Source organism: Ceratotherium simum, chromosome 2 (assembly GCF_057802395.1).
Source record: "Ceratotherium simum simum isolate JZ-2026a chromosome 2, ASM5780239v1, whole genome shotgun sequence".
Lineage (NCBI taxonomy): Eukaryota > Metazoa > Chordata > Mammalia > Perissodactyla > Rhinocerotidae > Ceratotherium > Ceratotherium simum.
In genome coordinates this window covers 46,225,389-46,240,268 of record NC_141901.1, presented here as the reverse complement: position 1 = coordinate 46,240,268, position 14,880 = coordinate 46,225,389, and positions in this window count along the sequence as shown.

The following is a 14,880-nucleotide window of genomic DNA, read 5'->3' as shown; positions in this document are numbered from 1 at the left end:
CTAAGGGCTCACTCCTCTTTATTTTTATTCCATCCAGTAATGGAAACAAAAACAGAAATCACCGGATCCTGATGGGGACAGAGGCCCAAAGGACCTGGGATCCCTTCTTTGCTCACCATCCTCCACCTTTGGGGAAAGCCTGTATATGTGGGCAGGGGGTGGGTGTGGGTAATAACTCCACTTGGGAACCCAGAAACCATGGGAAGGAAAGTGAAAGGTTCTCTAGGTCTGTCTAGAGACAAAATAACAGGCACCCATAGAGAAACTTGACCCCAGAGTCTCATTTTTTGATTCACTAAATCTACATTGTTTCATACATAAAGACAAGTGCACTGATTTATTTGATTCTTCATGCCAGTTTTTCAGTTTGCAGGGAGAGGCATGGCTGAAAAAAGTCAGAGAGATGGTTGCTCACCTGAGCCTTTGGATCAGGCCTTTTGGCATTATCACTGGGAAAGAGCCATTCTGTTTCTTGTGGTTTGTGCGCCACCATTGGCCCGTCCCACACCCCCTCTGCATACTCCAGAGGTCACCTGCAGGCACTTCTCCAAAATGCCTCTGATTCTTGAAGGCTGCTCTGCTATGCAAACTGGCATTCAGGGAAAGTCAGAAGCACCAAAGAGTTAAAGACCCAGAACGGATCCTCTACCAATGAGGGATGAAAGTTAGCAGATAAACATCCCCCACTTTGTCATCCCTCAATGGGATTGTGGTGTCTCAGAGGGCCCCCCTGGAGGATTGAGCCCCAATTCCCTCAGTGGCAACCCACTCATCAGTGCCTCCTTTACTGACTTTCCTCTCTTCTTTGCCTCATTTCTCCATTCCCATCATTGTGCTTCCTGAGATTACCTCCCAAATAAGCTATCTGCACCCAAATCTTGGTCTCAGGGTCCTCTTTTGGGGGAACCTAAACTAAGACACCTTGCTTGTTTTGACTGGGCCAACTCAGGGATATCAATGACTGGTTTTTAAGTCATCTTTTGTCTGTTGCTCTCGTGTAACCTCGGCTTTTATGCCCTAAGTATCAGTCTTGATTGGTAAAATGAGACAAATGGGTGGTCATCTTCAGCTGGTGAATTCCCGTTCATTCTTTACTTATATCTTCTTTCAAGCTTTTCTGAACCTTCCAGGAAGGACTTATCCCTCCCTTCTCTTTGTCCCAGTATCCCTTTCCTCTGCATACTAGTATAACAACCTTTCAATCAGATTTTGTAGCCTACTATACTAGACACTTTAATATATAATTACATTTTCTTCTTATTCTGCATTTACTTCCAATATCTCTTCAACTTAAGCTACCTCCTATCAGTTCTTTACCTAAATCTAGAACTACTGCCCCCAAAAGTGTTCTGACCTGGAGAGAAAAATAAATGAATAAGTCTTCATCTATATGCTTCCACAAATATTTCTCCAAAACATTTCCTCAGGAACAAGGACCAAAGAAACAAAACAGAAAGGACAAGTTACTGGAACCTCTCCTGGCTCTCCAAGCAGCTGGAAGTATGGGGGAGGCTAAGCCTCCTTAGGGGCAGTGGGAATCTTACCAGATGGGAGAGAAACGCAAGACCCAGCAGAAAGCAAACCAATTCATGCTGAGACTCCCCCATGGCGCTCCACGGTGCGTGTCCTCCCTCACTGAAAGGAGTAATAAACCCAACTTATTCAACTACAGATGTGTTCTTGGTGGTCTTTGACTGGAGGTGCATTAACAGTAGCTAAAAAAAAAAGGCTTTAAAATTTTGACCAGAAACTGAAGGGAATATAATGAAGTATGTTTCAGTTTTCATAATTACTAGCATTTTCATGACCTGCCTTCCTATGATTGTGTTTGGCCATCTTGATTAAATGTGGATGACTTCAAATTCACACATAAAATAGCTAGGAGTGAGTGACTTTTACGCATGACTCGTATAAACTGCTCTTCAATGTTTGGTGTACAAACATGGTGACTCTTATTTTTCCAAATAAAAATAATCAGCTTAAGTTCTTAATACAAGATTGGCAGGAAGTAGAGAATTACCCTCTTGGAGCTTCTTCCCTCCCCTTGGTTCATCAAAGAATCTTTGGTAATCATGCGTTCGAAAGAATTTTAAATTCGTTTCCACACTCAAGCAGGAGGAGTCCTAGTATCTAATCTGACAGCCATGATTTCTGCTATTGCTTCCTTGTGGTCCATGCACTGAAGTCTCATTCACCCAGATTCTGTCACTGGATAGCACAGTTCTGTGAAATCAAGAGACTACAAAGATGACTCAATGTTCTTGATACCACAATCCGCCTAGGGTGCTGCTCATGGTGTCCAGTGTTTTCAGTACCTCACTTAGTCATTCCCTAAGGTGCTAGCTGCCCCAAGGGTGTCATAAGCATCAACCACCTGTTCCTGCTCTTTCCCCAGGAAACTACGTAGGGTAGCTGTTGGAACACTTACCTGGTAGGAGCTTTTACTGACTGGAGGATACAGGAAGTCTCTCTTACCAATCCCCTTTAGAAAATGAGTTGAAAACCAAATTTAAGCTCCAGATCATGTACAACAGATTCATTTGACAACCACTTTGTCCATTAATAATAACTGAATGCATGGTTACATGTTCAAGATTTATAATCAGATGTATCTTGTTAAACAAACCCAACTGGTATTTTATCATTCATAAGAACAAAAATTCTAATAATATTACTTAAATCTTTCAAAACTTAATATTTAAACGAAAATACCCATAATCTTAACATCCTCAGGAGAAATCAAGCTCTTATATGTTTTTAACACAATGCTGTTTTTAGAATAGCTGAGAACATTTATTGAACATTTAACATCAAATGATCTATTTTTAATAAATTTTTTGCTTTTGTTTTTGAATATATGGTCAAATCCAAAATGCTCAAAAGGATATACAGTTAAGAATCTCCTTCCCTCCCAGACTCCTAGCCCTCTGTCTTAGTCTGTTTGGGCCACTATAACAGAATACCATAGACTGGGTGGCTTATAAACAACAGAAATTTATTTCTTATGGTTCTGGTGGCTGGGAAGTCCAAGATCAAGGCACTGACAGATTTGATGTCTGGTGAGAGCCCGCTTCGTGGTTCGTAGACAGCTGTCTTCTTCCTGTGTCCTCACATGCAGAAGGGGTGAAGGAGCTGTCTGAGGTCTCTTTTATAAGGGCACTAACTCCACTCATGAGGGCGGAGCCCTCATGATCTAATCACCTTGCAAAGGCCCCCACCTCCTAATAACCATCACTTTAGGGATTAGATTTCAACATATGAATTGGGGTGGGGGGGAGCGCAAACATTCAGTCTATAGCACCTTCTAATGTCCTTTCCAAAAGATAATTAATATTGGCTGTTTTCTGTCACCCCAGAGATTTTTATGCTTTTATAGGCAAATAAAGAGGGTCATTCTTCCCTCCCTGTCCCTTTGTACACAATAGTAGCATAATATACACACCACTGCACCTTGTCTTTTTCAAATAATATGTCAGGAGATAAAAGTAAAGAGCTTCTACTTTTTTTAGCTAAAAAAAATAAATGTGGCTGCATGTACCACAATTTACTTAAGCAAAGCCTAATTAAAGAACAATAATATTAATTTTCCTATAGATAAAAGGAGCATCATTTTTAAAAAGTAAAAAAACAAGGAGGGGAAGTTTCTTCTACAACAGACATAGGGGTGGCTTGACAGATCAAGGGCCCAGAGCCTTTCTGTTAATTTAAATGAAACAATATTCTCTTAAATTATTTGTTAAATAATCTAGCAGTCATTGGCTTTTCTTTTTCTATCATGCCTGAAAGAGAGAATACAAGTGATCTAACTGTGATTTGACTCACAAAATTTACAAGAATTTATATTGAGAATTCAAATATTTTGGCATTGTTTCCAAGGCAACAAGTTGTCTATTAAGACAATAAATTGGAATTTCATGTTTCTCTTTAAAGGTTATTTTCTGTGATAAACACAGAGATCTGCTGCTGGCTGCAGGGAGTGTGGTTGGCAGTCTCCAGCTATCACGTCTGTCAGGGCCTGCCTCAGCTGCAGAGAGCAGCCTCACCCAAGTGTCCCCTCCCAAGGCAGCCCACATGTAGTGCCTGAACAAAGCAGGGGTACGAGGCATTTCAACCAGATGTGTGCTGCTCTGACATACAACCTCATTCCAGAGAACCCCACTGGGTTGGCTGAGGTTTTGTTGGACCTGCAACGAAATTCAACTTCTTTTGCTCAATCCTGCTTCCTTCCTTTCCCAATCCCTTCCCAATCCTTTCCCTTCATAGCTGTTGATCCCGAATAAAAATCTTGCACCCTAAACTCCATCTCACTGTCCATTTCCTAAGAGCCCAATATGCAATTCTTTATACTATGAGTGGTCTGAGAAAGCAGGTGATAAGACAGGGTTTTAGAGATGAAAAATTCACCCCACCTGCTGGCAGTGAGGATCCCAGCACAGGTAGTAGATGGAGGACAGACAACTCTTGGCACAAAGTAGCAGTTCAGTTGCTAAAACTGTCACCAGTGATGAATTGAAAATTGTACTGGTGGAGGGAATGCACTAGTAGTTGCAATGTATCAGGTGTTGGAGGCCTCTGGAGAAAATAGTAGACATGAAGATAATGGAATTGGATGACTATAGTAAAGCACCATTGATGCGCTATAGAAAGATAATGAACAGCTGAGGGTAACAAGCAATTGAAAACCAGAGGACCTCTTTAGTTTCCTGTGAAGAAGCTCTCATCTCCTGGAAAGTAGAATGCCAAAGAAAGCAAAGGACTGAGGCCAGGCATAAGTCCAAGGGGTACACTTCAAAAAAGGTCTGTGGCCCCCGTTGGGAGAACCTAGGACCCTGACGCATGAGACATTTTAGCAGATGCCTCCAAAACTTTTGACCCCCCAATGCTTCTCAACATTTTGAGTCTGCAAAAGTAGCCCACACTTTTCTAGTAAAAGCTAGCACTCCCCCATGCTGGAAGAAATTGCAGAGACTTCTCCCCAACAAGGCAACAGATGCAGCCCTCAGGATCTGTGCCCATCTCTCCTCCTAGCCACTAAGTCTACATAAAGGGTTAAGTCACAGCATAACCCGGAGCCCAAAAAAAAGGAAAGGGACTATATCCCAAAAGAGCTACAAAGCCCAGCCTCTCCTTACCCATAGAAGCCTGGAGAAATGCAGGAGACTGGATTCTAAGGGTGCTTGACCAAGGAGACCAGAACATAAAATTGGATGGAAAAAGTTTATTGACTTGGGAGTTCTCTCCTGAGTTACAGTGTTTAACACCATCACAAAGACCCTAGAAGTCGAGGTCAACTCATTACTAGGATGGCACCTAGAGGGATGGAAAAAGTTATGGCTCATGCTGAGAGAAGTTGAAATGTCAGGGAAGATAGTGAAGAAAGAGATTAAAAGGCTTAAGGAAGTGGGCATGCTGAAATGGATATACTTTTCACGGTCAGAAGATCTACCTGATGATTATGTTCCATGGAAGAGCCCAAAGGAAACACCATTTACCAGGGCAATATGGAACATCTGGTGAAAAGGATACCAGAAATCTCTTAAAAGTTCAGTAGAGGCTCTCCTATGAACTCTGATGGCCAGGGATGATGGTAGGAGAGACAGTCATAGAATTTGGCTCACCAATAGCCATGGGGATGATAGGACTCCAAAACAATAACGACCAGGTGGTAGTGCTTAACCACCAGAAACCAGGGAATCACAGTTATTATAATAACCAACAAGGTCAGAGTGGCATCCAAGAAAGCCTGAGCTACAGAGGGTTATAGAAATGATTAATAAAAATAAATAAATAAATGATTAATAGAACATGGTATCCCTATAAGCTCAAATGGATTGGCACTCAATAAGGAGACTACTGAGTTTATACCAGCAGAAGAAATCAAGACTGAATGACAGGGAGGTTAAGGTCAGTTTTCAGATCCAGAACCCATTAATTGAAAAGGTGTCCAGGTCCCCAGGTTAAATGACCCTGCAACAGCATGGAAAGTATACAAAGTCATTTACTCATATAACTCTGCATTGGAGAAAGGGGATTACCCAAGCATTTTGCGGACTATTGAACACAGAGTTTGAATTGACACTGATACCTGGAGAACCAAAGTATTGTCATGGACTTCTTCTTGTTAGAGTGGAAGCATATGGAGTCCAGGTAATAGACAGAGTCCTGGCCAAGGTCTAGCTTACACTGGGTTTGCCCAGTGGTCATTTCCCTGGTCCCTGAATGTATAATTGGGATTGACATACTTGGTAGTTGATACAATTACCACATTGGGTCCTTGATCTGTGGGATAAGAGCTATCATAGTAGGGTGGGCCAAGTGGAAGCCTCTGAAACTATCCCTCAACCCCAACCAAGAGAGCAAATCAAAACCAATATTGTGTACTGGGGTTGATGGCAGAGATTAATGATATCCATAAAGACATAAAGTAGCATTGTCCAATAGAACTTTCTGCAATCATAGAAATATTCTATATCTGAGCTGTCCAATACAGTAGCCACAAGTCACATGTGACTACTGGGCACTTGACATATGGCTAGTATGACTGAATAACTGAATTTTTAATTTTATTTAAGTAATTTGAATTTAAATAGCCTCATGGGACTAGTGGCTACCATACTAGACAGTGCCAAGCTAAAGGATAGAAGTGGTCCCCATAATGCCTTTATTTAATTAAACAGCCTGGTCCCTGCAGAAGCTAAATGGAGAAGCTAGGAGATGACTGCAAGCTCAACTAAGTAGCAGCCACAATCATAAGTTGCCATGCTAGACATGGTAGCTTTACTAGAGAAAATTAATATGGCCTCAGGTACATGGTATGTGACCAACGATTTGGTGGATTTTTGTATCTGAATCACAGTTTACATTCACACAGAACAAACAACATACAATGTACAGTTTTGCCCCAGAGCTAAGCTAACTCTTCCTCGCCTTTGTCAAAATATAGTCCAAAGAGACTTAGACCATCTGGGTATCCAGCAGAACTTCATAGTAGTCCATTACATTGATGGCATTATGTTAATCAGGCCAGATGAGCAAGAAGTGGCCGGCATACTGGAGAACTTGGTGCACCAGAGGGTGAGAGAGAAACTCTGTAAAAATTCAGGGGCTTGCCATATACATAAATTATTTATGGGTCAAGTAGTTAGGGACATGCCAGGATATAACTTCAAAGTAAAAACAATATTATTGCACCCTGTACCTCTTACTGCAAAGAAATCACAACACCTGGTGGCCCTTTTCAGGTTCTAGAAGCAGAATATTTTACGTCTAAGGATCCTTCTTTGCCCCATATACCAGAAAACATTGAAAGGCTGTCAGCTTTGAATAGGACCTGGAGCAAGAAAAGGCTTTGCAGTGGGTCAAAACTGGCATGCGAAAGCCCTACAACTTGCACCATATAATCCAGCAAACCCTGTGGCATTAGAAATACCAGTGGTGAAAAGAGATACTGTGTAGAATTTGTGGCAAACCCCATCTGGGGAATCACAATGCAAGCTCCTGTGATTCTGGAGCAAGGCTATGCCATCTGCAACAGAGAATAGATGCCTTTGGAATAACAATTCTTAGTACTAATGGGCCCTGGTAGAGATAGAGTATATTTTTTTAAATCACTAAGTGACAATGAGGACAGAACTGCCCATCATGAGCTGGGTACAGTCAGGTCTAACAAGTCACAAGATCAGTGTGGCCCAGCAACAATTTGTCTTAAGCAGTCCTTTGGAAATCAAGCTAAAGAAGGCACAAGCAAGCTGCAAGAGCAGGTAGCCCAGCCACCCATAGCACCTAACAGCACCTTTGGCTACATGGTGATTCCTTATGACCAGCTGAAGGGCGAGAATAAACCTTGAGATGGAAAAAATATGAGGTTGCAAATTGAACAGTGACAGCAATTCAAGAGAGGCCTTTAAAGATAGAGGTGAGGAAAATCATCCCCACGGGCAGGGTTTCAAGTGGCAAACTTAGTTACCCACTTTGTGTGTGAAGAGAAACAACCCAAGGTTAGAACACATACATACTCTTGGGCGGCAGCAAATGCTCTGACTGGCTGATCTAGGAGCCTAGAAGGAAGAAAGATTGGAACATTAAGGACAAGGAAGTCTGTAGTAGAAGTATGTAGGTGGACATATGGGAGTGGGCATAAAGTGGGAAGATCTTTGTATCGCATGTTAACCAGAGAACATCCCCCAAGGAAGAGGCCCTAAATATAATGGAAACATAAATGGAGTAGCTACAGTCGTAGAGAGAGAGACTACACATGGGCCTAACAATATGGACTCCCATGGACCAAGGCTAATCTAGCTACTGACTCCACTAAATGTTCAACCTGCTAGCAACAGAGACCAACAGTTAGCCTCTGATGTGATACTATAACCTGAGGATACCAACTGGCCACTTGGTGTCAAGTTGACTACAATGGGCCCCTTGCATCCTAGAAAGGCCATAAGTTTTCTCCCATAGGAATCAACATGTATTTCAGGTATGGGTTTGCCTTTCCTGCTCACAGGGCCTCACACAGCACCACTATCCAGGGGCATATGGAGTGTCTAATCCTCAGGCGTGGAATCCTACACCACATTGTATCTAACTAGGCCACCAACTTCACATTGAAGAAAGAGCAAGAGTGGGCCATGACCTCAGGACCCACTGGTCAGATCACATTCCACACTACTCAAAAGCTGCCGGTGTAGTAAAGAGGTGGACAGCCTGCTGAAGGAACAATTGGAAGGCACAATCGAGGTGCCATTCTCTAGGATGCCATATATGCACAGTGTCCCCAGTAGGAAGAATATATGGGTCCAGGAACCAAGGAGTGGAAGAGTAATCTCACCTACTATTGCTCCTAATGACCCACTGGGAGGCTTTGTGCTTCCCAAAGATACAGCTCCAGGTTCTGCAGGGTTAGAGGCCCTAGTCCTAGTCCCCAAAGGGAGCAAACTTGCACCTGGGAAACAGAGCATGAGTCCCACTGAGTTATAACCCACAGCTGATGCCTAGGTACTTGGGCTCTTTATATTTAGGGAGCAGTAGGCAAGAAGAAGGGTCATTGTCTCAACAGGTATAATTGATCCTAATCAGCAGGAGGAGAAAAAGCTGCTATTAAACAATGAGAGTAGATATGTATGGAACCCAGGCAATCCACTTGGATACCTCTCGTTACTCCTTTGCCCAATTATGACTTTAAATAGACAGTTACAGCAACTTCAGGCTTGGAAGAGCTTAGTCACCAGGTACCCAGTCTCCTCAGGGATGAGGGTCTGGATCATGCCATCAGGTCAGCCTCTAAGGCAGTAGCAATTATGACCCTGAGTCCAAGTACAGCAATGAGAGCTGTAGTTTGTCCCACTAACTTCACTTTTCTATATTTTCCCTCAGGAAAAAAATCCCACTAGAATTCTGGAAGAGGTGCTTCCCAAATATATATGGAGCAGTGGATCCAGATGGCAGAGGGGTGGACAGTGGTAGATATGGAGGTGTGCTGCCCAAATCCCCCTTCAAGTAAGGACTTGACCACCAGCTGCAAGGAGTACATTCAGCAGACCCCCTCCAGCTGTTAGTTAACTCCTTCAGGGTCTGCCTCAGCTGCCTCCCTCACAATCTTCTGGAGCCTCCTGCATCCCGTGCCTGAACAAAGCTGGCCATCACAGCCCAAAGCAGGACATGCTTGTGAGCAATATTTTGGTCAAGGCCTTGTCAGGCCTTCATTGCCGCCTGATTTCTTCCTCTGCCCAATCCTGCTTCCTTACTCTTTCTTTTGCAGGGGTTCATCCCTAATAAACATCTTACACCCCAAACTGTGTCTCAGCATCTGCTTCCAGAGTCCAACTTGAGCATTTTGCATGCCACTGTAACAATTTATAAAGTCTTTGGAGTCTTATAAGACCCGTTTTTTCAAACAGCACTTTCAGGGACATATTTATTTTAACAAAGAACCAAACAAGTTGGTAACAGCAAAAAATATTCACACAAGGCTCCGTTTTTCACAGAAAAGTAAGCTTTATATTCCTGTGAATGTTCCTTATTTAACACTTATCAAATCAGATTTTTTTGAGCTGGTTTATGATACAAAATTTACTTTCTCCCTCTAGCTGTAAGAGAGAGGAAACTTCTTCATTGACTTCTGATTGTACTTTTATGAATTGTGAAGACTTGCATTTTAAGGTCAGGATTTGGAATTTCACTAGTTAATACCAGAAGCAAAATACAAACCTGCTAATTTTACTTGCAGAATTCAAGAAATGGATCAATAGGATTTTACTCAATAAAGGTCGATCAAGGACCATATGGCATTTTATTCTACAGAGTCACCACCACTCCCATTGTCATACATATGGATTGCTTCCCTCACTGAAATAGGTGTTCTCCTGGACTATGAGCCCGCACGAATGTATGAAGATGTTCTAATGGGTACACTGGCAATGAACCAAGCTCCCAATCATCAGCTTCCATTCGCACCCTTGCATAATACTGTGCTGCCTAAGGACATGCCTGCTGTAAATATCTGAAGCGCCATCTCCTTTTCCGCCTACACTTTCCTATTCACCCTTCTCCAAGTTTACAGAAGAAAGGCATATCTCTCACCCATCCCAAATCATGATACATTGCCCTGGGGATGGAAAAAAAGAAACTCTGAATGTACCAGAAACAAAGGCACTATAAACCAGACATAAGTTTTTGTGTCTTTCTGTCTTATACTTACAGGTATTAGGGGCAAAGCTAGATATTAGAAATGGATACGCTGGCCCATGTTGAGATGTTCTGAATGCTAGTATATTGTAGAGAGGTAGGGCAGAATTTTTGACAATTTTCATTTAAAGACTTTCCTGCCTCTTTATTATCAAAAAATGCTTGACTCCTGAGGGAGAGTCCTATGAGAACAAGGCAAAGAGAATGGAAGTGAGAGATATTGATAACCACATCTTACTTTATTTAGGCAACAAATTTATACACAGCTCTATACCTGATCTATTCATCTGTGAATTCAACTGTATCAGAATAGGCTAGGGTGTGTTAAGGTAAGAAACAACTCCAAAATCTCAACACCTTAAACCAACAAAGGTTTATTATTCATTCATGTTACACCATGGTCAACAGACAGGGCTGATGAAGGTGCCACCATCTGGGACACTGCCAGTTGTTGTGCCAGAGTGAAAGAGAGTTCTGGAGCTTCTCAAACGAGGAATTAAATGCTCCAGCCCAGAAGTGACACACAACGCTTCCACTTCCAACTCATTGGTCAGACCTAGTTGCCTAGTTCCGCCCAACCACAAAGAGGATGTAAAAGCCTACGGTAAGCATAAGGCAAGAAGCTGGAAATATGGTGAGAACAGCGTAAATGCTATCAAAAAGAGTACTTAAGATATGTAAAAAAGTATGCTGGGAAATATCAGCTGGCTTCAAAGAGCAGTCTCCCTGCATTTTCACCACTCTCAGTAAATCTGATATTTTATTCATCAGTGACTCAGCGTCTCAGTTGCATATTCTGCATGATTTCAAAAAGGTGATAAAAGTTCTTTTACTTCTATCAACATTACATCTTCAAGTAAAAGGGGTGTATTGAAGGTAAGTTGGTGTTTTATATTTTCTTGAGCAACTTAGAAGAAACTGTTGCACTAATTTTTACCGAAAAAAAAGGACTGGACACTGTAAATCCATATTCATATTTTTACTTGATTGCAAATCTGCTTGCTGTCACCCATCAATCATTTCTGTTCCTAACGTGGCTGTGTTCGTAGATTCCATTATAAATCAGCTACTTTACAACGGTCATTAATACACTTTTTTAGCTCCACACTTAACTATTGACTAGAACCGGGCTCCGGAAGGGACAGATCACTGCGGTACCTCTCCGACAGACCCAAGGCGTTGTGCTCCGAACGTGTCTCGCGGGTGGCCGCTGGCGCCACCCTGTGGCCCCCTGTGCACATTGCGACCTTAGCTCGCCACGGAGGCCGCGGCCGCCAGTGCGCGGGGACCCAGCTGCGCAGAAGCTGACGGGCACACACTTTCTGCAACCTATCCAAAACCCTGAGAAATGTTTGCTTCCCTAGAGCCGGCAGGGGCAAGAAATGAGCTCTAAAGTGGGTCGGAGGCAGCGGCAGGGGGCGGGTAGAGAAGAGCAAGGGGTCATGCGTGTCCGATTCGCCCTGGTACCAAGAAGAGCACTCAGCTCGTGGGCAGCCCCCCAAAATCCCGACGTGATTGTTTACTAGATGCTGGCAGGTGTGAGAACCCGGCTCCCGAGTGGGCAGGGTCGGCAGCCGCAGGAAGGAAGCATCGCGGGAGGCCAAAGTGTGCAGGTTGGCCGGCGGCCTCCCCGAACCGCGTAGCCCAAAAACCCCTACCTAGGCCAGGGCCGGGGGTACCCGCCTGCTCGCGGACCCGGCGGCGGCGCCACCCCGCGGCCGCCTGTCTTGGTTGCAGCCCCGGCCGCCGCCTAGCGCAGGGGCTGCTGGGAGGCGCGGAGGCGGCGGGACTGGCGCTCGGCCGCGGCCCGAGCGGAGACGGGGACTGGAGGCCACAGCAAGGGGAGGGGCGCTAGCCTTGCGGTAGAGACCCAAGGAGGAGGCGGCCGGAGGAGGCGGCAGTAGAGGGGGAGCAGGAGGAAAGGGAGAGCAGGCCGTCCGGTCAAGCACAGATGACTTTCCTGCTGGTTCCACCACCATCAGAGCCAGGAAGGGACCCCCGGCCGGCAGAACCAGCAGGCGGTGGGCGGGGAGCATCCAGGCTCTTGAAGGGCTGCTCTGAAATGCATTCGGGAACCACGGGGCTTCGCTGTCAAGGGTCCAAGACCTATTCTATCCCGGATGACAAGCGTTTCCAGGACTGAGAACAAGGCTCCCGAGGGGATTGATGCGCTGGTGGGGAGGAGCGGGAGGGGGAGTTCTTTCTTCGCCCTCCGACTCAGCAGGGACAATACCCAGAGCCTCTTGGACCTACTGACGCTTGATGTGAGAGGCTCTTGGGCCCATCCTGTAATCCCCAGGGCTTCCAGACCTAAGGCACAACACCCCAGAGTAGACAGTTATGGAGCCGAACAGGCGACTGGTTGTGAGGAGGGGAGTCGTTTCTCATCTTCCAGGTTCCGTAGAAAGAGCCTTAAACTCATTTGAGGACCACGGGAGCTTCTACAATAGTCCAGACCTATTTCAGAACACTCAGAGAAGGAATCCCCAAAGTGGATCTACTGGTTTGGGGTAAAACAGGAAGAGTTGGGCCCCATTCTGGCTCTCACACTCAGTTGGAAGAAACCCCAGGGCCTTCTGGATTTAGGAATTTTCCACTGAGGAGCCCAAGATAGCCAGACCTGATCAGAGATTCCAAGCCTTAGAACCAGATAGAATGGAGGCATAGCGTGCAACTGGCTGGAAGGAGTTGACGGTCCTCACTGCCACCAGGCTTATTTGGAGACAGACCGCAGGGACAGTCAGGGGACAACAATGGAAGCAAGGATTCCAGTTAGGAATCCAGGTGAGACATAATGGTAGCTTGGACAAACATGGTAGCAGAGGAGGTGTTGAGAAGTGGTCACCTTTGGAATATATTTTGCAGAAAGTGCCAAAAAAGCTTGCTGATTGATTAGATGTAGGGAATGTGGGAAAGAGAGGAATCAGGAACAACTCCTATATTTGGGGCCTGAGCAATAAACTCATTTCATTGACTGAGCTGAGAAAGAGCAAGTTGGTGCAGCAAGAGAGAGAGGAGTAGCAAGAAGCAAAAGTTTTGTATTAGACATATTAAAATTCCTATTTGACATTTAAGTGTAACTGTTGGAAAAGCAATGGATATATGAGTGGAGCTCAGGGAAGAATCCTGGACTAGAGATAAAAATTTGAGAATCGTCATATGTATGTGCTATTTAGAACCATGCTATTAGAAGAGACAATGTAAGCAAAAACTACAGAGAGAAAACAGAAAAGGGTCTAAGGCTAAACCCTGGGACATACTAAATCTTAAAGGTTGTGTAGAAGAGTTGGCAGCAAAGGATGCTGACAAGGAACAGCCAGAGAGGAAAGAGAAAAACAGAGAAGAAAGGGTCTCAAGAAAGAAAGAGTGATCAACTCTGTCAAATTCTCCTGAGAAGACTATTGGATTGGGATTGGGATTGCATTGTCTGTAGATCTTTATTGGGGGTGGGGGGTGGGGGAAATTCTGACGTCACAATATTGACTTTTCCAATCGTGAACATGGTATAACTCTCCATTTTTTAAATGTCATTGTTAATATCTCTCAACAATGTCATAATTTTCTCTCCAGAAGTCTTGTTCCTCTTTTTGTTAGATTTATTCCTAGGGCCTTCATTTTTGTGAGTTATTGTAAATGGTATTGTTAGCATCTTAAGAAGTGATTATTACCAATCTCATAGCTATAATAGTATAAAAACTGAAAGACCCTAAGGGAACTCTATATTAAGCTTGGCAATGGAGAGCAGTATGTCAAAAAAAAAATGCTAGTAAGTTGAAAATCTGGGCCTCCAAAAGGTCTTTAGGTATAGACTTCTTTGTTAATGCACACTGGCAGTAAAATGAGAGCCAATAAAATTATTTGCTATCCTGCCTTTACTCCTCACTTCTCGGTTTGTTTCTAACTATGGAGTCAACCCCTCAAAGGGTAAGAAGCTAATCTTCCTGCCTTCCCCTTTCATCTCCATATCATACTAAGCATATATTACTCCTTAACCCTTAGACTTAGGATAGAAAAGAATAAATTGTGGAGAGGGAGCATGTGGAGAATAATTGTGGAGAAGGGAAAGATTCTCAAACATGATATGTGAATTAAGGAAGAAAGAAAATCTCTAAGGAAGACTAGAAATAATTGGTTTACACATTCTGGAGAAATAAATGCCCCAAATGTGGTGCTCTCTGAGAAAATAATTTAATTTTG